Genomic DNA, 24,227 nt, shown 5'->3' with positions numbered 1-24,227 from the left:
CTTTCGAAGTGGATGGAGTCCTGTGTTTGTTTCATCTCTTGTAGGGAGCATCTGATATCTCATGCATGCATGTGACACAGTCCAACCAACTTCTTCCTTTTCTGGCCTCATTTTCACGTGGTTCTGCTGCCACCTCCAGCTGGTGCCTCTAGATAAAGCAAGTCAAGCTGAGTTTAATACATATGCAAAACAGTTGTCTTGTGTTTCTTTCATTTGTCCTTCCTTTTTTACAGGACTGAAAAAAATCTCTTATGTAGGTGGTCACAGTTAGGGGCGGAATACTGCAAACTCTCCATCATACAGATATAGTTTCTGAGATCTCAGTGCTTGTATTTTACATGCATTTTAAAGTGACTCCCTAACACCCACTTATATCCTGTCTTGTAACTGTTAGTTATTGCTTCATCTGCCCTCTTTGCAGTGTCTGAAGTATCAACATCTGCTGGTGATCTTTATTTGAAAACTAGTCAAATAAGTGAACCAAGGTCATAGCTGCCAGTGTGTTGGTGTGTTGCTTGTTAAGTTTAAAATCAAATTGATTTAAGCAGCATAATTTTGTAGTGATTAAGACATATCTGCTGCAAACAGCAAATATGTACCTATCTACTTTTTTATGGTTTAAAATCGATAGACATTTTAAAATAACTTATGACCAACTCATAATCCAAAACAACGGCAAATGACACCTATTAAAAGCATGTTGGGAAATTAGGGTTGTGTTTTCCCATTGATTCTCATGTAACTCCCACTAATGTTTATAGACAGTGTGCATGCAGGCACACAGAAGAGAGAATATGATCATTTAAATGATTATGAAATCAATACAGTGCTACATTTTTCTCTTCCTTCTCAAAAAATGTGTTCCTGCTTCATGTCAAGATTTTAAATAATTTAAAGACATACAGTAGACAATTTTTAGCCTTAGTTAAAAATTACTCTTTCTGGTGGTATTGTGTAACAGCACCAATGATTTACAAGTTTAAGATAAATGTCCTGGGTGTCATCATTGCAGAGTATGAAGTAATTAAAAAACATGATAGGGATGGACTGGCAGCAGATGATACAGATGAAGAAAATGAAAGTGCTTTGCTAGTGTCAGCTGTTAATTTAGTATTTGTTTTCTTAAAGGCACAAGGTTTTGTAATCTCCTTTTTTGTTCAACCCAGCAAGCACTCAGTCTGATCTGTAAGACTTTGCCCTGCTGACTGCTGTGGTATTCATTTGGTATTCATGCAATATAAATGCATTAAGATCTATAGCCTGATCTTGTGGGAAACCGTGATGGGAATATCTTTAAAACATTGTGTTGAGAACAGTGACTTAAAACAGGAAAGCAACAAAGCAAACTGTTGTAACAGCCCTACAAGCTTTATACAAGGGAAGACATTTCCTGTATGGAAGTTTCAGTAAGCACTTCCGAGAAACATATGCTACTACCGCTACTTACAATTCTTCCAACCACGGTGCAGTTACAGAGAGCAGGATTTTAGGTATTAGCCCTACCTTAATGGTTGGAGAGGATGCCAAGTTGACTTCTGACATTATTATAGATACCTCTATAATATCCTTACTATCTTAGAACTATCTGTTCCTGAACCAATCTCCCTATGATGTGCTCTTGAACAAATCACACAGCTGATCTCCCAGTAAACATATGCGCACCTGCATTGATTTATTTAAATTAATATAAATAATTTATAATTAAAAAGCACGTGTGTGTCTATGTGGCACATATACGTGAAGATACTAACCAGGTGATTAACTGCAAAGCAATGTGATAAAGTAATTTATGCATCATTGCTCACATCACCTGCTCCCTGCCTGGTAATCAATCCTAAACACTGCCTCTTCTCCAAGCCTTAATGCAACATTTCAAATGGCGGCATCTTTTAAAAAAAGTCTACCTGCCAGAAAAATGTTTCCTCCTTCTTCCCTAAACTGTTGTGCTATGTCACGAGCTGGCCTTGCAAGCGAGTTGGGCTCAGCCTCATTTGTGTCATGGGGTTGCCTTCCTCCCCAGGTGAAGGGAATGAGTGCAGGAGTCATGTGGTGGGAGCATGTGACTCAGAACCAAGCTGGCAAAGACCCAAAAAGGCCACCCTGAATATCTAAATGCGGCTCTGTTATGTATGGAGTTTTTGTTTTAAAGGGGACCTTAGCCTGAGGTCCAGGATGGGTAATGTTTAGACCTGAGCTGCTGCTGGATTTTCTACATGTAAGTAGGTTGTGCTTTCAATTAATGTTATTTTGTGGTTATGCAAGGCTAGAAATGAGCAGCTTATGCTGTGGTTCAAAGGATAATAGCACACTCTCTCAGCCCTTTAGGGATCCAGAAAGGTAAAAAGAGGGAAGAGATGAGCACTCATTTAGCACAAAATTGAGATCCTGGGAAGAAAATTAATTAAGGAACCAAAGGACATGAAGAGAAAAAAAATCTTTAATTGTCTATATACCAATGCTAGGAGATGGGGCAACAAACAAGAGGAATTGGAATAGCTCATTTATGAGCATAAATTTGATCTAGTTGGTATTACTGAAACTTGGTAGGATGATTCAGATGGTTGGAATGTTGAAGTCAATGGCTATAACGTACATAAGAAGGATTTAGTGGACAAAAGGTGAGGGGGAATGGCACTCTGTCAAAAATGCTGTTACCTGTTTCCGAGTCACTGATGACTCAGAAGAAAATAATCTTGAATACTTATGGATCAATGTCCTAACAGATAAAGCACATGATGGGGTATTGGGTAGTGTCTGCTACAGACCACCAGATCATACTTGGGAACAGGATGTCAGGCTCTTTATGCACCTGTTTGTAATGTGCAAGAAACAAAGCTGCATGATCATGGGGGACTTCAATTTGAGTGACATATGCTCATGCTGCCAGTACTAAAAGATGATTGGAATGTGAAAATATTATAGAAGACAATTTCCTAACTCAGAAAAATGTTTCGTCTTGACAGATGAAGAGGATCATATCACAGAACTAAAAATTAATGGTAGCTTAGGTACAAGAGATCATGACTTGATCATGTACAAATAGAATAAAGTCCAGACCAAAAAGAGCCAATTTAAAAAGGCCGATTTCACAAAGCTGAAAATAATTATGGACCATATCAACTGGAAGTAAGAATTTAATAAGAAAAATGTGAATGATAATTGGGAATTGTTTATACCCACCTGCTGAAGTGAAAAAACAGATTGACAGAGCCAAACGAGTACCCAGAAGTCACCTCCTACAAGACAGGCCCAACAAAGAAAATAACAGAACACCACTAGCTGTCACCTTCAGCCCCCAACTAAAACCTCTCCAGCGCATCATCAGAGATCTACAACCTATCCTGAAAGATGATCCTTTACTCTCACAGATCTTGGGAGACAGACCTGTCCTCGCTTACAGACAACCCCCCAACCTAAAGCAAATACTCACCAGCAACCACACATCACTGAACAAAACCACTAACCCAGGAACCTATCCTTGTAACAAACCCCGATGCCAACTCTGTCCACATATCTATTCAAGTGACATCATCATAGGACCTAATCACATCAGCCATACCATCAGGGGCTCGTTCACCTGCACATCTACCAATGTGATATATGCCATCATGTGCCAGCAATGCCCCTCTGCCATGTACATTGGCCAAACCGGACAGTCTCTACGCAAAAGAATTAATGGACACAAATCTGACATCAGGAATCAAAATACTCAAAAACCAGTGGGAGAACACTTTAACCTGTCTGGTCATTCAGTGACAGACCTGCGGGTGGCTATATTACAACAGAAAAACTTCAAAAACAGACTCCAAAGAGAGACTGCAGAGCTAGAATTGATATGCAAACTAGACACAATCAACTCCGGTTTGAATAAGGACTGGGAATGGCTGAGCCATTACAAACATTGACTCTATCTCCCCTTGTAAGTACTCTCACACCTATTATCAAACTGTCTGTACTGGCCTAGCTTGATTATCACTTCAAAAGTTTTTTTTTTTCTCTTAATTAATTGGCCTCTCAGAGTTGGTAAGACAACTCCCACCTGTTTATGCTCTCTGTATGTGTGTATATATATCTCCTCAATATATGTTCCATTCTATATTGTAGTAGGTCCTAGCCGGGGCTCGACCCTTCCGGGCAGGAGGGGAGCCACACCGACTCACTACTGGGGAACAAGCAGTCAATTAGTCGCGAAACTCCGGCTCTTTGGTGCAGAGTCGGAGCAACCACAGTAAAGCTCAGGCTCTTGACTGCAGGGGGGCTGAGCGAGCAAGCAGTTCGGGAGCCCAGGCCCTGGATCAGGGCGGGGCAATCACAGTTAGCTCAGACCCTTGCTTGCAGGGGCTGAGCGAGCAAATAGTTCAAAGCCCAGGCCCTGGAGCAGGGCGGGGCAAACACAGTTAGGCTCAGGCCCTTGTTTGCAGGGGCTGAGCGAGCAACTAGTTCAGAGCCCAGGCCCTGGATCAGGGCGGGGCAAACACAGTTAGGCTCAGGCCCTTGTTAGCAGGGGCTGAGCGAGCAACTAGTTCAGAGCCCAGGCCAGGTACGCCTAGGCTTTCTGTAGCCGACTGTTGGGTGAGGGGGATGCCTGCCACCCATGAGCGGGGGGTGGCAGGGGGGAACGCAGGCCCACCCACTCCACTGCGTTCCAGCCCGGGGCCCTAACAGCGGTTGCTGCCGCTGCTGGTCAGTGGGGTATCCAGACCGCAACACACTGACATAGGCTCACACTCGGTTACAGCCGGACCGGGGTCGGCTACCCCCGGGCTGCTTCCATGATCCCCCTCAAAGCCTACCTCGTTCATCACGCCGGGATCGGGCCAGTCCACCTGCATGGGCTCCTCTCTGCCCGGGCTCGGCGGCAAGTCCGGTAGCTCTGCCGGGAAGTCCGGCCAATGGTCCTCAGGCGGCTCCTCTGGATAGCAGCAGGGGCGAAGGGGTTCGGGTCCGGTCTCACCCTCAGGGTTAGTGGGGTGCGGTTCCCAGGGATTCTCCCAGTGGCGGGCGTGAACGGGCTCCGACGGCTCCTCCACGTAGCGGGCCCGGGGTAGCTCAGGCCAGCTAGGGTCCAGGCCTCGGTCTTCGACGGTCTCCTGGCCGGGAGCTCCCGGCCACACGTCTGCTCCTTGCGGTGGCTGGCCGCCGACTGAGCTCTGGCGGCCGGCCTTTATACTTCCTGTCCCGCCCCTTGACTTCCGGGGGGCGGGGACAGGCGGTGGTGGTCCCACCCACTCTGGTGCCTGCACGTGGGCTCCCTCTTCCGGGCAGGAGGGGAGCCACACCGACTCACTACAATATGCATCCGAAGAAGTGGGCTGTAGTCCACGAAAGCTTATGCTCTAATAAATTTGTTAGTCTCTAAGGTGCCACAAGTACTCCTGTTCTTCTTTTTGGGAATTGTTTAACACTTTACTATATGCCCAAAAAGCCACAATTGAGGAAGAAGGCCATATTGGTTAACAAACCAACCTGGTTTAGCAGGGATCTGAAGGCAGATATTAAAAAAAAAAGAAAGGGGAAGATAGTAAAGAATATAAATTAGAAGTTAGGAATTGCGGAAAATTGATATGGGAAGCAAAGGGACACAAGGAGAAATCTATGGACAGCAGAGTTAAGGACAATAAGAAAGAATTTATTAGGAACAAAAAGAATCCTGACAATGATACTGCTCCATTACTAGATGGAAATGGAAGAATTATCAGTAATAACGCAGAAAAGGCAGAAGTGGTCAATAAATATTTCTGTTCTATATTTGGGGGGGAAAACAGATGAGATGGTCTCATCATCTGATAACACTCTTTCCCTTCCAGTAGTATCTCAGGAGGATATTAAATAGCAGCTATAAAAGTTAGATGTGTTTAAATTGGCAGGTCCAGATAACTTGCATTCAAGAGTTTTAAAAGAGCTGGCTGAGGAGCCCTCTGTAATGTTGATTTTTCAATAAGTCTTGGAATGCTGGGAAAGTTCCATAAACTGGAAGAAAGCCAATATGCCAATATTTAAAAGGTAATTATAGGCCTAATCAGCCTGATGTTGATTCTGGGCAAGATAATGAAATAGCTGATATGGGCCTTGAACAAAGAACTAAGAGGATAATGGAATTAATGCCAATCATCATGGCATTATGGACAATAGATCCGGTCAAATTAACTTGATGTATATATTTTTGATGAGATTACAAGTTTGGTTGATAAAGGTAACAGTGTTGCTGTAATATACTTGTACTTCTGTGAGGCATTTGATTTGATATCACTTGACATTTTGATTAAAAAACTCGAACAATATAAAATTAACATGGCACACATTAAATGGATTAAAAGATGACTAATGGGTAGGTCTCAAAATGTAATTGTAAATGAGGAATCATCATTGACCAGGGGTGTTTTAGTGGGGTACTGCAGAGATCAGTGCTATTTAATATTTTTTATGAATGACCTGGAAGAAAGCATAAAATCATCACTGATAATGTTTGCAGATGCTCCCAAAATGAGGGGGAATGGTAAATAACAAAGAGGTCAGGTCGCTGATAGAGTGATTTGGATCATTAGGTAAACTGGTTGCAAGCAAAAATATGTGTTTTAATAAGGCTAAATGTATATATCTAGGAACGAAGAATGTAGGCCATACTTACAGGATGGGGGATTCTGAAAAAGATTTGGAGGCTGTGGTGGATAATCAGCTGAACATGAGCTCCCAGGGTGATGCTATAGCCAAAAGAGCTAATGAGATCCTTGGATGCATAAACAGTGGAATCTCAATTAGGAACAGAGATGATATTTGGCACTGGAGTGACCACTGCTGGAATACTATGTCCTGTTTTGGTGTCCATACATCAAGAAGGATGTTGAATAATTGGAGAGGGTTCAGAGAAGAGTCATGAGAATGATTAAAGGATTAGAAAACCAGCCTTATAGTGATAGACTCAAGGAGCTCAAGCTGTTTAGTTTAACAAAAAGGTTATGGAGTGACTTGATTACAATCTATAGGTACCTACATGGGGAACAAATATTTGATAATGGGCTCTTCAGTGTAGCAGAGGCTGGAAGCTGAAGCTAGGGGGTAATTAGAACGATGTACCATTGGAACAATTTACCAAGGAGCTTGGTTGATTCCCATCACTGGCAATTTTTAAATCAAGATTTAATGTTTTTCTAAAAGATATGCTTTAGGGATTATTTTGGGGGAGATCTATGGCCTTTGTTATACAGGAGGTCAGATGAGGTAATCACAGTGGTCCTTTCTGGCCTTGGAATCTATGAAGGATATCAGTCTTTAAAGTCATTACATTTCTGGCATAGGATAATTGTTTTAAGTCATTTCCGATGCTTTTATGGCTTCTTCTCTGACCCTTCTTTGGTTAGACCCGTGGTTATAAGTAAGGCTCTGTGTTTGTCACAGAGGGGGGAGGGATAGCTCAGTGGTTTGAGCATTGGCCTACTAACCCCAGGGTTGTGAGTTCAGTCCTTGAGGGGGCCACTTAGGGATCTGGGGCAAAATCAGTACTTGGTCCTGCTAGTGAAGGTCCCTTTCAAGGTCCCTTCTAGTTCTAAGAGATGGGATTATCTCCATTAATTTAATTTAACCTAATTTAGGTCACAGAAAGTCATGGATTCCGTGACTTTCCGTGACCTCCATGACTTCTGCAGCGGCTGGTGTGCCTGGCCTGCCTCTGGGCCAGTTGCACCGGCTGCTGCTGGGGCAGTTTCGCCCCCCCCCCCCCTCCCAGCAGCAGGAGTTTGGGGGGGAGGGCTCAGGGCTGGAGATTGGGGTGTGGGGTGGTGCTTACCTAGGACGGGCTCCCCAGAAGGGCTACAGGAACTCCCCTCACTCCCCTCCCTCAGCTCCTAGCTCCATGTGCTGCCTCTGCCGACAGCCAATGGGAGCTGCAGAACTGGGGCTTGGGGTGGAGCGGAGGCAGCACATGGGAGCTAAGGAGCCTGCCCCAGCCCCGCCCACCCTCCCCCCCCCCACCCCCGGTGCCCCCTCCCTGTGCTGTCCCCACCCCCAAGTTTTCGTTACGGGTATTTTTAGTAAAAGTAATGGACAGGTCATGGGCCGTGAATTTTTGTTTACTACCTGTGACCTGTTCTTGACTTTTACTAAAATTATCCATGACTAAAATGTAGCCTTAGTTATAAGGCACCTAGCTTTACGGGTAGAAGGATTCAAAAAGTACTCCCTACTTAAAACAAAATACACCCCCCCCCCCAACCTTAAAACTTCCTACACTGGCTTTACTGTAATGTGAGACGGGGCAGCCCTGTAGATAGGTCACTTGACTGGGAATCAATTCCTGGCTTTGCCACTAGCCTACAGGGAGACCTTGGCAAGTCACCTCTTTCTCTGTACATCCATTTCCCCATCTGTAAAATGGGCATCATGATACTGACCTTTAGTACAGTGCTTTGAAATCTGAAGGTGAAAAGCGCTATGTATAAGAGTTAGGTATGCATTATGGTAAGTTGTTTTCTAAAGGTTTTATCAGCACTTGTTTGGGATGACCTGAATAACTCTGGTAGCTTTGCTACTTGGAAGTAATTCTGTCTTTTCAAACTCATAATAACCTTTATGCTATGCCACCTCACACAATCCTGCATTTCCGTGTGTGTATGTGTGTACACCAGGGGTCGGCAACGTTTGGCACGTGGCTCGCCAGGGTAAGCACCCTAGCAGGCCGGGCCAGTTTATTTACCTGCTGATGCAGCAGGTTCAGCCGATCGCAGCCCCCACTGGCCATGGTTCGCTGTCCCGGGCCAATGGGGGCGGCGGGAAGCGGCGTGGGCAAGGGATGTGTTATATAGTCTCAGTTAGGAAAGTCAAGGTGGTATGATAGTTCCATGATATAAGGGGGGTAAGAACCATTGGGCCCAGAGTCAGGCCCAAGAGCTGACCCAAGGTTATTGGATTTATTGTTTTGTTGGACTCTGTTACCTTAGAAGAGGTGGGACAGAATGTGACCTGGCCAGAGGGCTGAGTCATGAGAAGAAGCAGACCAACAGAAGGGCCAGGAACAGTTGTTAACAGGTGGTGCCAGAGGAGGAGAACCTGCTTTGCCATGCTCAGCCAGGAGAGGGTGTGTCTGCTGAGTGTCTCTCTACTACAGCTGGGTTAATAAGAGTATTGAAATGTCTTATGTGCACTTGGCTAGTGTCAAACAGTAATATATTGTAATAAGCTGGTTAGTGTGTATCACTGCCCTCTACTGGATGGAGTGAGAACTGCCCATCTGTGTCAGACACCGTCTATAATGCTAACAGTTAAGAGTACACTTATCTTTTGCTCAGGTGGGTAGGATGTATACTTCTGGAGGACGAGGAGGATTTAAGTTCTGGCCCTAGTGTTGCCAGGAAGTTCTGAGTGGCCATAATGTACAGCACAGTAAAAACCAGCCTCTTGGAATGTCTAAATCGTATCTCCACCATGTAGGTGGTTCTTGCTTATCATCATGATAGTTAACTTGGCATGAGAATTAATCATCGCTAGATGTGAACACTGCACTTCCAGAATATCTGCACTTCTGAATAAATATTTAGCAAACTGTGCATGTAAAACAATTATTTGGTGAGGTTTCTTTTTGTTCCCTGTCTGTATATACCCACCATACAACCAGTAAAATATGTTATTGGAACTCAAAACTTTCAGTAAAATCATTGGTCAAGTCAAATATCCTAGTCCAGCTGAAACTAATACCACTGGATGCTAAAATAAATGGCAGAGATAAAATCAAAACACAATTTCCTGGGCTAATAGAGCATCAGGCATCAGTGGAAAATAAACAAACTAGAACTAGAGTATGCTTAAGGATTTTTGTATTTTTGCCTTGTACACTTTCTGGGATCACATTCCACTGTTGACCTTGGAAGCACTGATTAGTTTTTAGCATAATACGATTACATATCTATCTGCAGGGTTTAAGATGGAAATTGAAACCTTGCAATAATTTGGCTAAAAACTACTCGAGTGTTCATCCAGCTGTCAAATTACAAGACAAACCATATTAAGCAAAAACAAGCTGTAGCTGTTAAACTGAGATTTAAACACTGTCAGTGCAGCTACCTGGACAGGAGCTATTTGGCCAGCATAATTTGTTTGCTACAAGTGTGAATTATTAGCAAAATGCACTTTAGTGAGAGCTTACCCACTCTGGGCCACATACTGTTCTGTCCACATGTGCGGCTTGTATTGTAGCCAGAGAAGGTGCACTCATAACAACTCACAATCTTGTTTCTTCTTTCTCTTTTGTTCCTAGATCTGTTTTCACAACTTAGACAGACACCAGGATTCCGTTAATTACACACTCAGGAGAGAATATCTTGTTGTCGCCTATGGATGTAGGCAGCTGTGAACTGATAAACAAAACCCATGGCAGGAATCTTAGCAGGAATATTGCTACCTAAAAAATATGACTGTGCTTCATTAATGAACTGAGCCCTTTTCTAGATAAAAAGCTACAGCTTTTGATGATGACTAGTGGAGCTATTCTCTATAGGTCAGTGCAATGCCTGGCATACATGCCTGAACTTGCCCGACAGCCTTTCTGGACATAAAGGTCATTCATCCGCAAGGCAGAAGCAACCAGTAGCAGTGGTGAGTAATTCTCTTTCTTTAATGATCTTATTTCCTTTTCTAATATGAATTGTAATAGATGGGTAGCTGTTGGCTTCTTCAGATCTAGCAAAAACATTGTATGATCCATAGCATCCTGTGTAGAAAACATATATAGGCTCTTTGAGTTGTATATCATAGAATTATCTTGTTGTGCTTTTTGTTTCTGTTACTTGCAGAATGTGCTGCTTATGTAAGATTTACATCAGACGCCTGGACAACTCTGTCCTTTTGTTCAACTTGCACAAAGAATGAAAGTGTTCTAATGCATTTAGTTATTCATATATAGTAGCTGTGCATAGCTGGGAAATGGTCTGGCTCTGTTACAAGGTCTTAGCTAAAAAAATTTTTAAAGCCACTTTGTAGTCAGGGAGGATTGCGTGCTCAGGTAGAGGAAGTTAGTTTTAAGGTCTTCATGTTTTTATAATGGAAAATCCTTGCCTGCATTGCACAGAGCCCTCTCACCAACAACCAATACAAACGTAGGTCCCTGTTTTCTCTTACATATTTGAAATTGTCCCTCAGAAGTGCTCTATACTGAGTACCATGATCACATGGTAATTTATTTGCAAGCATGTTGCAGTATCTTGAGCCCCCATTACTATATTTTAAAAACTTATTTATGGCTCTTGAAAGATAATGTGATGGGTAAAGCGCAAGAAAATATGCTGTAGGGAATAATCCTGCACTGGCTGGGGAGAGAAAGATGACCCAATCGTTTTTTTTTCCATCTCCCATTTCTCATATTACAACATAAGAGGTAGCAATATAACTGGAACATCTTTTTTTGCAGTACACAAGTTTCAGTTTTTAACACACTAATATTTTAACCTGATGCAGAAATGATGACACAGAAGTCCTTTAAAAGTCTTTGTGTCCTCTGAAGTTCTCCTGATTGGGAAGAAGGGGGCAGAGGAAATGTTCATTTAGAGAAAGGAACAGAGGACATTCAGCCTTGCTATCTATGGCTTCCATATTATTCAATAACTCCCCCTGCCTCCCTCCCCCCTCCCTTTTTTTGTTTTTTTTTTACCCTGATATCTATTAAATACTGTTTTCCCTGAGACATCATTTTAAAGTTGTTGTTGTTGATTGTTTGTATTAGCACATCACCTAAGAGCTCTAGTCATGGACTGGGACCCCCATTGTGCTAGGCGCTGTACAAACATAGAACAAAAAGACTGGTCCTGCCCAAGGAGCTTACAGTCTAAGTACTGTATAAGACAAGAGGCAACATATGGATATAGACAGATGGGGGAGTACAAGTGAACAATGCAATTATATTGGTCAGCATGATGGGCTGTGGTCTTTGCCCACCAACAGGCAAACTCTTGTCAAGTTGTTTGTAACTGGAAATAGACTCAAACTGCAAAACTTTCTGGCTTTCAAACTCTCAAGGTTTTTGGAGCTTGTTCACACCCTAGTTTTCATTTCAGCCCATTAAAGACAGGGTCTGGCTGTAGAAATCTGTATCTGGGTTCAGGTTCTGAATCCTGTCTCCCTCTCACCGTCCCATCCATCTGGCAACTATTGAGTATGTTCAAGCCTGGATTTGGTTCTGGCCCCTCTCCAGTTGAAATCCTGTTCTGGTTTTTTTGGTTAGGAATTCTAAAACAGAGAACTAAAAATATAGGCCCTTATCCTGCAGTGTGTAGAGTGCAGGTGGATGTACATATGCAGGCCCTAATGGAGAATCTGTATGCCCCTGTTTGCAGAATCAGGATCATATTTTATGTATTAACTGTTCTAAATACACATTTCCATTATGAGTTGTGCACACTTCTCTGCCTCTCCCTCTCATAATTCTTGAGAAATATTTGCCTATTTCAGTCTCGCTGTGATGGCAGCTTTTGAATATAAGGTCCCCTTTTCTGCATATACTGGGTTGGCCTCCCTATTTAATGAAGAATTTTGAGTCCCGAGCCTTAATGGAAGATGTTGAATCAGTTTCAGCTTTTAAGAGAACTGCTATCTTTCCATTTGGGGTCTTATTGTTCCCCCCACCCCTGAAATGTCAGTCAGATCTTTTGTCCTTCAATGACTGGAGGTTCAAGTATCATATACTTTGTGGGATTTTTATGTGATTTATAGCTCTTTTTTGGTGCTTGTGCAACTTCTGTTTCGGGTAGGGTGACCAGACAGCGAATGTGAAAAATCGGGACGGGGGTGGGGGGTAATAGGAGCCGATATAAGAAAAAGACCCAAAAATCGGGACTGTCCCTATAAATCGGGACATCTGGTCACCCTAGTTTCGGATGAGTCAAAGTGGCCGCCTGAGTGGTGCTGTGACCCACTAATGTTTCTGTTTTACTGCACAGGTTGTAAAGCAGTGGCTGTACTTTCTGATTTTTGTCAAGGATGTCTCTAGCTGAGCCATCTTGCCTAGCTCGGCCTTGCAATTGTTTCTCTTTTGCATGGTAAAGCTGGTGTCCCCTTCCCATTCCAGCTGGAGGAGCTGCACTTGAAAATATTACTGCTCGGATGACTTCTCTTTGCCTTCCATCGCAGGCGTAGAGATGAGAAAGGTCACTCCACTGCTACTGTTGTAGAGTCCCTATGATCTATTTTCTAGAACTTCTTCCCATTTTGGTTTAGATGTCACCTTTCTAGGAAGGCTTCATATTTTCTCACTCTTAGCAGCATATCTTCCCATAGCTCAAATTTTAATATTTCTGAAATTGCATAATAAAAGGTAAAATATTTTCCCTTGGAACTGCAAGCTGTGGGGCTGTGTGTTTGTCCTACTGTGCCAGCCCTGTCTTGTGTCACAATGGTATTTTATTAATATTTTTGACAAATTATTATAACCTATTTTTGTTTCCTCCCTCATGTTTTTAGGTTTTCTGTTTTAGCAGTTTTTCTCTTGACTTGCCACAAAAGAGTTTTCACAAAGCTATTGACAATAAGTTTGCCACTTTTGAGAGATTGCTAGGAGCACTGAGTGAAGTCTCCATCTGTAGGTTTGCTGCAAACAGTCACTTATTGTATTAATTCCTTACTGGATTTATTTGATTTCTATAGTGTCTATTGCTGGCATCTGGGCTGCTGTATAATTAGCAGTGGTCAAACAAAGCATGTCCAAGTGTGGCTCGGCTGTCAGCTGCTGTCGTAAAACATAACCAGATGAGTAAATAAATTCCAAGGAAGCTGTTGAAAAAGGAAAGGGGAGGAAATTGTCCAAATGATGTGAACAGCAAAGCCTTGCAGAGAGTCCAGAAGAGAGCCACCAAAGGGCATGCTTGAGCTGGTTGTCTTGGGTCCCTGAAATAAAGAAGGCCTTGTCCCCAGTCTGAATTAGTTTGAACCTCAGGCTGGAAGATGATAGCAACTTGTCGTAGGTGAATGCAACTGCCTTAGAAGGGCATAGCCGGAGAGAGACTTGCTTATGTGTGGGGAAAGAGTACATACAGGATTCTCATGATCTCCTTAGTCTGTTTTGGAGAGAAGCTTCTGTATGAGAAGCATGCACCTGATGTTGGGTTAAGTTTATTAAGCAACAAGAAGAACATCCTGTAGCTTCCTATGAGGATTGAAATACCATTAAAGGGAGCAATACTGATCATTACAGTATGTTACATCTGAGATCTTCCAATTACATCTGGGCATCCAAATCCCACTGATAATCTCACTTTACAGCTTTCCATGCTGTAACCCACTCCACTGCAGGGTGTCATTGCGAGTGCCACACTGCCCCAGTCCCCTGGATGTCTTGGTAGAATGCTCAAGCTTGGAGATGAGCGTTGTAGGCACTCCAAGCACTGGGCACTTCAGGCCCTAGTCTGTGGTGGGTGCCCCCGAACACCTGTATGTTTGGATTAAGTAGGATTCCTTTATTAGGGCTGCCAGAAATACAAGGTGTAAATGCCCTCCGCACACTCTCATTAATCCCAGTGTAACCCCTCTGTGCTGTCCTGTCTGTGTGCAGCCCTTTGTTCTTGTGCTGCAGCTGCTGCCAGCTGCATGGCGTGTCTGGCTGTCCAGCTCTGAAGGCTTCCAGTTACTGCTCTCAGGCCCTCCAGTTCCACCCTGGCCTTCCTTCTACAGCCAGCTCTCAGACTGTTGTTCCTGCTCTCCAGCAGCCTTGTGCTCCCTCCTGCATCTGGTCCCATCAGACCATGGGTAGATCCATCAGGTTCATTATGAATCTGGATTTATGGTGTGGGTTTTAGAGCAGCCGTATAGGAAAAGCATTATACCATATTGTAACCGAACAAGAACACTCCTCTTCGCACAAAGTTCCTATGGACATTTCCAGAGCTTTACGTTGAACTGTGCAGCACTGACCCGATCCTGGCTTCTCAGGAACTTCTTGGGTTCATTGCAACCCAGCTATACACCGGACTGTATGTGTGGTCTGGTCCCTTTGCTTTCCTTGCCTGCGGTTTGCTTGTGGTCTGACATGGTTTTGTGACGGAAAAGAATGCTGTCCTGCCAGAGCTTCTGAGAGTGGGAGTCTTTTCAGTTTCAATATCTTGCCCCTTCACAAAAACCGAGCTGGCAGGGAGATTATAGTGATGGCAGGAAGTGCGTGGATGGAGTGTGATTACAACAAACAATGTTCTGGAAATTGCCTAGCCTATAGGCTGGGATGTGGTTAGTTTTGTAACTCTCATATTTAAGGCCAATAACTTTTCCCATAGTGATATATTGATACTATAATATTAGGCCTTCTGTTTTTCAGGGTTTATTAATATTCTTTTGGGGTTTATTTTTAACAATTGAGTTTTATGTAGATGTCCAAAAATTGGGTGTTTTTGTAGCTTGCATTACTCGTTACAGTAGTATATGCCTGATGTCCAGTTGAGTGGAGAGAAAAAGTGCTAGATCCTATGGAGATTTGAGGTTCTGAAGGGTATTTTATTGTCAACCGTAAAAGGGAGCAACCACATCTCATTTCATACCTACCATGTTATATGGGATTGGCTGGCACAGGCATTCATTTTAGTACCAGGGAACTGAGCTCAAGCTTGTGCACATGTGAAACAAGTGAGCTGCAAAATTCTACTCCTAGCCTAGAAATCAAATCCATTGTCCTACACTGAAATCAATAGGTGGAAGAGGGAAATGACTGTGATACAAGGTGTTCTCTCTGAATCTCAGGTGTCCGTCTCTCTTTCTCTGTACTCATTTTCACTTATAATCACTAGAGTATTGGTACAAAGCCCGGTTAACTGATTACAAATTATGCAGTTACATAAATAATTAATAAATTGAGATGTTTCCATTCACAGATTGTATATCACACGATCTGTCTAGTTTAAGGAAGAGGTTGGGGCCCCCAATTGCCACAATGCACAGGGCCCCAAAATTCTTTAATCCAGCCTAGGGAGGATGATAAGAAAGATAAGGACCCTGGACAGGATCCAAGAACAGCACAGTGGTAGGAATCCTGGTAGCCTGCCGTATTCTAGCAGTTTGAGGTGATTTCTCATTTGTGGATTGCCTCTTGACAGTGGTTCCCCTATCTTTATATGATAAGTAGGGTCAGTCCTCTGGATGTTAGGGCGTAGATATTTTACCTGTTACCTATATGTGCTGGGGTAAGTGAATGGGCTGGGGGCAGAGTCAGGATAAGAGTAATGGGGTAAGATTAATGGGATGCAAAAGAGAAGTTCAGTATGTGAAAGAGTACTGAAAGAATCTGAGGGGAGAAGAAAAGAGGAAAGACAGAGGTAGAGAATACAGGGAAAGAGAGAATATAAGAGGTGGTAGGATACAAAAGAGAAAGAGGAAACAACACAGGAAAAGATCAAACAAAATAGGAAATGAAATGAATGAAACTAGTAGGGGGAAGGTCTGACTCTTTGGGCTAGGGACTCTTTTCCTTAGTGTTTGGAATATGACCAGCAAGTTTTAGGCACTTGAAAACAGTCTAAATAGTAATAAAAACTGATGAACAGTGAGAACAAGATTTGATGTTTTCCTGTACGATCCAGCTCCTGGATTCATGTGACTATAGGAGAATATCTTGGTGTTATGTGTGGGGTTTTTTTTAATTAAAGTTTTAGTTCTCATGGTTGTGGAGAAGAGCTTGAGATTGTGAACCCTAGTCTGGGACAGTAATGTCCAGGAGGATTTAAGGGAGCATGGGAAAACTATTTCATTAAACCCGTTATCCTCTTCATAATACACCTCTACCTCGATATAATGCTTTCCTTGGGAGCCAAAAAATCTTACCGCGTTATAGATGAAATTGAGTTGTATTGGACTTGCTTTGATCCACCAGAGTGCGCAGCCCCGTTTCTCCCCCCCCGAGCACTGCTTTACCGCGTTATATCCGAATTTGTGTTATGTCGGGTCGCGTTATATCGGGGTAGATGTGTCCCTGGTGGACACATCTGGCGTTGCGAGGGAGTAATGTAATGACAGACATTTTGCTTAAGGTTTCATTCCATCTCCTGGTCTAGAAGGGAACAATTAATTTAGGCTGTGCTTTTAGTCCTGAAATATACCAGGTGCTGAGGCAGAGTGTAGGCAGCACCCTCTCTTTGTATTTGGGATGTTGGCAGGTTACTTTCCCTTTGCAGTGATCTGATCACATCTGTTATTCCCTTTTAGCTTCAGACGCACACACTGTCATGAGTGCCCCACTGACAGCAGTGCAACTGTTCTCTTGAAATGAAAGAGCGTCTCAGATGGGCTCCTGTGGTCATGCTGCAAATGCCAGCGCACAGAGGAATAAACACCAGAATCACTTTCATCCCAAGAGGAAATCCTTTGAAGAAGGGCTTTTGGGGGAGCCCCTCAAGAATAGTATCCTGAGGGTGAGTACTTTTCTTTTGATTATACCGATCTGCCATGATTTCATAATTGGCTGTTGATGCAACAGGGGCTGCTTTAGCAGGGGTTCATGGGAGCAAATGCACCCACAGCAGTGGCTCCTGTCCTGTGGGGCTGGGTGTGGCGACTGGGGTCCACCAACCACCCACACCACTCAGATTTTTCCTGTTCACCCCTCAGCCATCCTGATGGGGTGGCTTGACCAAAATTGACTGAGTGGCACTGAGACACTATGTGCAATGCCCAGAGCGAGGAGTTGGACCCAGCTCTGTGGGACAGATGCTGCGGCTGAGGGAGAGGATGTTTCCAGACTGTTCCCCCTGGACCTCCCTTCTTCACTGGGCCAGGATTAGGGTTGCAGTGCCAGAGCGGAGGGTGTTGCTATGGTTGGTTGGTGCTCCCATGGCAGGGTGAAGAGGAGTAGGCAGCAGAGAGCGCCTATTTAATCAGGAGGCTACATCCACCTCTGATTAAAGAGTACTAGGAAGGCTGCTTCTAATAAGTTCAGATGTCAGAGTCTTGTGATGCATCAGTTCAGTATGGCCCATTCTGTAATGGGAATTGATAACTAGATCATGCCTCTTGGGTGCCAGATGGGCAAAGTGGTGATATCTGGCTAGCTTGTAGAGAGTGGAAAGCTATCACCCGTATATTGATGAGTCACTCAAGATTTAGCAACGTTTAGTTTGGTGTTCCAGGGATCATTCCTCTTAGTGAGGGCTAGATTGAACTCCAGACCGGCAGGAGCTTTGTTACCTTTTTTTGTTTGTTTACACTAACTTCTGATGGATCCTTTTGAGAGAAAAAAAAACCTTTTCAGGGGTCAGCCCCCCATTTTTACACCCTGAAAGTGGTAGCTCTATTACAGCTGGCTGGGCACGTTTCAATAGAACCATATGCAATCGGAATATGCTCTTTTATTGAAGTCAAGATGTTTCATGAAATCAAGTTGTTTGTGGGGGTTTTTGCCATAATTTAGTTTCAGAAGAAAACCAAAACAAGTTCCCACAATGTTGAAACCACCCATTTTGATGTTTTGGGAATAAAATGTTTTGATTTTTCATTTTGAAGTTATTTTAATTTCAAAATGTCTGTTTGTATTGTTATATAATTTTAATTTTATTTTAACACAAAATAAAAAGGTGCAATTGAAACACTTTGACTTGAAAAGGTTTTTTTTTTCAGAATTTTCTTTTGTGGAAAATGTCAACATTTTCAGTTTTCATTCTGATTTAGAACAAAATTGGATTTTAAAATCTCGAACTCCTTCGTGAAATGGAACTTCTGTCCTCCCACAGCTCTAGCCTCTAGTCCCTTTGTCACTTCTGGTAACGTCCTGCAGTGTGCTGTACTGAGGAGTGCAGCTAACCATCTTCTCGGGGATGGTCTGTACTAGAATATTTGATTTACACAGCTATGTCGTTCGGGGTATGAAAAATCCGCACCCTGAATGATGTAGTGAAGTTGATTGAAGTCTCCAGGTATACAGCATTAAGTCGACAGAAGAAGAATTCTTCTGTTTAACTAACTACTCCCTCTCGTGGAGGTGGATTTACCACAGTGCTGGGAGAACCCCTCCCGCCGCTGTAGTAAATGTCTATACTGAAGCGCTGCAGCAGCATTTTAAGTGTAGATATAGCCATAGTGTGGCAAGCTACTCTGAGCATAGTATAGCTATGCTCATGCTTCTGTACTGCGATGTCTGGCAATGTTGATTGGCCGATCTTGTGATGCCTTTGCTTTTCAGCAGGAGTGAAAACAGCATGGTAACCACAGCTCTTGACATGGCATATCAGGTATTTGGAAGGCCTCTGTGATTGGCCATGCAGAATATAACTGGAAAACTTGCTAATATCTGCAGTTATAGGCTCATTCAGCCCATATTCTAGTGTGTTATTGCTAGTGGTACTGCATTAGAGCTTGCCTAAAGAAAAAGGAAAGGGTGAAATCTCGGTGTCACTGAAATCAATGGAAGTTTATCCATAATGGGGCCAGGATTTACCCACAGTATTTTTTTTGGGGGGGGAGGGGGGTCATTTTTAAAGTGGTGCCATGTCATAATGAGTGCAGCTCTGAGTCCACTACTATTACGTCAATTATGTTAACAGATATAAAAAAAAACATTTAAATTTCTCTTTTGGAATTGGAGGAACAGACTCCAAAGTTATTTTTATTTTTGTTTTGTTTTTTAAGTACTGCAGTTTCTCCCAACTGCCTAGGAGAGGAATGACTTTGTATGGAAGCAAATTCTACCATGATCCCCTACATATGCTGCTATCACTACTCCATGGGAAAAGTAGAAAGGGAGGGTGGCAAGTCTGACTTACCCATTACCATAAAAACAGTGTAGTAGGCTAAGATGGCCTTTGGCGCACACAGATTAACTTGGAATCCCCGGTCTTCTGGAGTATTTATACTTCACATTCAATTAAAAAAATATTCTCTGTGGGTTAAAGAATCTTGGAAGGTCAAAGTATACATTTGGAAGCTATCCGGCTGGATGGGTGGCATGTACTGGATTAACATGAGCCTGGCCATTTTAAAAAATCTGTATTATAGTAATGATAATACTTAGGACTTTACATTTTCAAGGTGTTTTTATAAACACTCATGAAATAATCCTCAAAGCATCCCTATGCGATGTGAAAGATGTATTAGAAGTCCAGTTAAATTCAGAGCATATCTTGGTCATATTAAATATAGAAGATCCATTGTTATGTTTTCACCTCTATTCCATTACATGAGGCTAACGGTGTAGCACTGGCAGGTGTTTGTCTAGCCTGTTCTTAAAAACCTCCAATGACAGAAATTCTGCAAACTCCCTAGGCAATTTGTTCCAGTGTTTAACTGCTCCGAGAGGAAGTTTTTCCTAATGTCCAACCTAAACCTCTCTTGCTGAAGTTTAATCCCATTGCTTCTTGTTCTAGCCTCAGAATTATTTTTTCTCTTTCCTCCTTGTGACAACCTTTTATGTACTTGAAAACTGTTGTGTCCCCCTTCTGTCTTCTCTTCTTCAGACTAAACAAACCCAGTTTTTCCAATCTTCCCTCATAGGTCATGTTTTCTAGACCTTTAATCATTTTTGTTGCTGTTCTCTGGACTTTCTCCAACTGATTGAGCTAGCATGCTATGGCGGTGGGGGCAATGGGACAGGCTAAGTATAATCCTATCTAATACCCTAGATAAGTACTTGGGTGGCTGGCCTGTGCTCCCACCTGTACTGCTGTGGCTATGCAATTTCTTTGCGTGCTAGCTTGATCAAAGTTAGCATGTACATCTACTCGAGATAGAAATTACACCTTCAGCTGCACTGTAGACATAGGCCCTTAAGTGTCAAAGGGTAAATCCCATTGAATGTCGGTGGAATTTAGGCTCTGAAGTCACTTAAGCACTTTTGAAAATTTTACTTGTTGGGTCTAGGTCTGATGTCTCATGCTAAGTAAAACTCACTTTTTGACTTGTACTTGGTCAAGCATTAATGAAAATTTTAAAAACATACTAAATTAATTACATTAATGTTCAGTAGAGATTGATGGAACTGGAGTTGGATTGACCTGGCTGGAAACCGTGGATGGGTTTAGAATCTTCCATTTTGTCAGCAAAAGGGCCACCAAAAAAACCCAACCAAACCTGCACTGAATTAAGTTAGTGTGCATTACAAAAATCCTTTTGTTTTGACAGTGGCTATTTTGCCATTAGTGCATTAGAAGAAAAAAATCAATGTTTAGGAATGGGGAGTAAAATATTTAAGTATTAAAAATGATATTTTAGATGACACATTGTAAGGCATTCAGGAGTCTTAATAGAACTTTTAGGTTTAACAAATATGTATCCGTTTGTTTTCAATTGTTGTGTTTTTTAATTCATAAATGATGCAGAGATTAGTAATTACACTGCTTTCTCACAATTTTTCAGCCTTCTTTTAATAAACGCTTTGCAGATAAGTCAGGAGTGTTGATGTTGCACAAGAAACTTGTCAACATGAAAACTTTTATCGAAGTATAATTGTGCGTTTAGAGAGTAATAAATGTGCACTGTTTCATCCTCCTTAAGTCCTTTGGGTCAGATCACAGAATTTCTGTCACCTGAGAAATTCAGACACTTCAAAATCTGCGGTTTTGTTCCAAATTGGAATAAAAGGCTGAAATTTTGAGATTTTTCTATTGGAACAGAAATTCCAAAAATTTTTAATTTGGAAACATTGAATCATTTTGAGCCTGTCAAATCATTTCAATATTGTGGATTTATATCTAATACAATGTTAAAATGTATAAAAGTCAAAACAAAATTTAACTATTAAGCTGAAATGTTTTGACACTTTTCTGTCTAATTTCATCAATCAATACTTTCCTGCAAAACAGTTGGGTTTCAGCAAAATTGCATTTTTTTAATGGAAAACTCTGTCAAATTTTTCAACAATCTCTAGCTCTGCGCCAGATAATGCTGGGTCACAAAGCTGTAAACCTGGAATAACTCCGCTGCTTTCAGGTAGACAGAGGTCAGGATCTGGCTCAGAGTTTATAGTAGAAACTACAGTATGCCTGTGTGTTTCACTCTGAGGGTACATCTACACTACAGGGGGAAGTCGATTTAAGATACGCAAATTCAGCTACGTGAATAGCGTAGCTGAATTCGACGTATCGCAGCCGACTTACCCCGCTGTGAGGACGGCGGCAAAATCTGCGGCTTTCTGTCGGCGGCGCTTACTCCCACCTCCGCTGGTGGAGTCAGAGCGCCGATTCGGGGATCGATTGTCGCGTCCCAACGGGACGCGATAAATCAATCCCCGAGAGGTCGATTTCTACCCGCCGATTCAGGCGGGTAGTGTAGACCTAGCCTGAGCAGTGATAGTTTATACAACTTCAGGAGCCTTATCAGCAAGAAAAAAAAAGAAACCAAAACAAATCCTTGCTGGTAGGAGAGGTGAGACATGGAACAACAAAATCCAATATTGATAATATTGGCAATTGTTCTATTTGGTAAAGTGTTTTAATAGCCTAAATCCACGCTCGCATGCATTATAGCAGGAGAAGCCAGTTATTATTTTCTCTTTTTCAGAGGGATTAAGGGAAAAGAAAATTGGTCTGTAATGGAGAAATGAATGGTCTTAGGCCTTGGCTACACTTACCAGCTAGTTCGACGGCTGGAAATCGAAGTTCTGGGTTCGACTTATCGCGTCTAGTCTGGACGCGATAAGTCGAACCCGGAAGTGCTTGCCGTCGACTGCGGTACTCCAGCTCGGCGAGAGGAGTACCGCGGAGTCGACGGGGGAGCCTGCCTGCCGCGTGTGGACCAAGGTAAGTTCGAACTAAGGTACTTCGACTTCAGCTACGTTATTCACGTAGCTGAAGTTGCGTACCTTAGTTCGAATTGGGGGGGGTAGTGTAGACCAAGCCTTAGATCTTAGCTAGTGGTAGTAGCTGGTGGCAGTAGCTTTTAAAGCACCAGTGTAGCTTATGGTTTCCAGTCCACTGATTCTGCACACTTACTATTTTTTTATTGATAGCGTATCTTTATGCCCCCTTTTTGTTTTAATTTGAAGATTTATTGTGGCATTACTTCTACTGTCTATAAGCAAATGTGTCCCCTTCTTCCCCCCCCCCCCCAAATATGACCTAATATAAAATGCTGAGAGGGGATTAGCTATGGCTCTTTTCCCTTTACCTACTGTATACTTTTCTGACATGTTAGATTAACTTTCAGCCCCAGGCTAATCTGTCAAAGAAACGGGGAATGTTCCCTTCTATGATGGATTTGCCAGAGGCTGAGTTTTGAAATAAGTTGGGTATTGCTTCTTACACAAAAGTAATTTCTCCCTGCTAAGAGAGCTATCACTGAATCAGCTGAACAGAAGCCTCTGACTTGCATTTCTAGGTTCTGATCTGAACATCTGCAACAGGCATTTTTTTTAATAAACTCATCTGCCACAAAGGAGCTCTGGCAGTATAACTCTGGGGGAACTCTCAGCAATATAAGGTCAAAATAATTTCCTCGAGGAGATCAGAAAAGCAATATGTATTTTTTTTAAACTTTCCACGTATGATTTCAGCACCGTTATCACATTGGATGAATATATACTGCTGCAAAGTTAGATCAATAGGTCAGACCTCAACACGCAGACAGACCTATCCAGCATCACCACGTCTGTCCACAACAGTAACAAAAACGTTGGACTCAATTTATCATCTAATCTGAAAGATAAGAAATCACTCATTATGCCCTCCAGTTGGCCTCAGTTTGCAGTAGTGGGGGAGGAAAAGGGGGAACTGCACAGTCAAAACCCTTTCTTCACAGCATGGATTCTCCAAAAGGAAAATCGATACCCAGCATGCAAAGCAAATCCAACAAAGTAACAAAGCCTGGCATTTCTGCACAAATGACTAAACATGATATCTGTTAAAGGCATCCTCTAAGAAGCATTCCAGACAATCGCACAACAGTTAAACTGCTGCTGGGCAGCTTGCTGGGTAAAATGAAGTCATGGCTCATTCAGTCGGTGCTCCCTTTGCAGGGCAGTTGCTTAAAGCAGTGGAATGTGTTTCTTTCCCCATCCTGTGTTGGCTGGTGGAATCCATTTTCAGATCCGTGGGGAGGCCATGAGATTTCAGTTACAATAGAGAGACGAGCAGAGTGGCAAAGGAACCTCAGCTCCCGCTGCCCTCCCTGGCCTCCACGTGAGTTTCCAATAGATGGGGAAGTGTGTCAGCCTATTAGTGTTGTCATATACTTGTACAAAGATCTCTTAAACTGGGAGCCAGATCCTAGGCTGGTGGAAATGGTCAGTGGTATTGGGCTCAATAGAAGAATTAATAAGTGTAATTCTATGGTCTGTGTTATGCAGATTT

The 24,227-nt window shown here is 42.7% G+C and overlaps 1 long non-coding RNA gene across 7 annotated transcripts in view; it reads left to right on the top strand.

Annotated features, from left to right (window-relative positions):
- Positions 1–24,227, top strand: part of LOC117883925 — a 241,371-nt gene that overhangs the window by 25,251 nt on the left and 191,893 nt on the right. For 5 of the 7 annotated variants that reach the window (XR_004647441.1, XR_004647439.1, XR_004647443.1 and 2 more), the window contains exons 5-7: positions 8,934–9,070; positions 10,247–10,584; positions 17,161–17,366. This is a non-coding gene — a long non-coding RNA (uncharacterized LOC117883925). The remainder of the gene's footprint in view (positions 1–8,933; positions 9,071–10,246; positions 10,585–17,160; positions 17,367–24,227) is intronic. The other 2 variants (XR_004647440.1, XR_004647442.1) reach the window with 2 other exon arrangements.

The sequence above is a fragment of the Trachemys scripta genome, chromosome 10 (genome assembly GCF_013100865.1).
Source record: "Trachemys scripta elegans isolate TJP31775 chromosome 10, CAS_Tse_1.0, whole genome shotgun sequence".
Classification (NCBI taxonomy): Eukaryota; Metazoa; Chordata; order Testudines; family Emydidae; genus Trachemys; species Trachemys scripta.
Note: the sequence above shows the minus strand (reverse complement) of the source record. Positions and strands in the feature narration are given on the sequence as shown.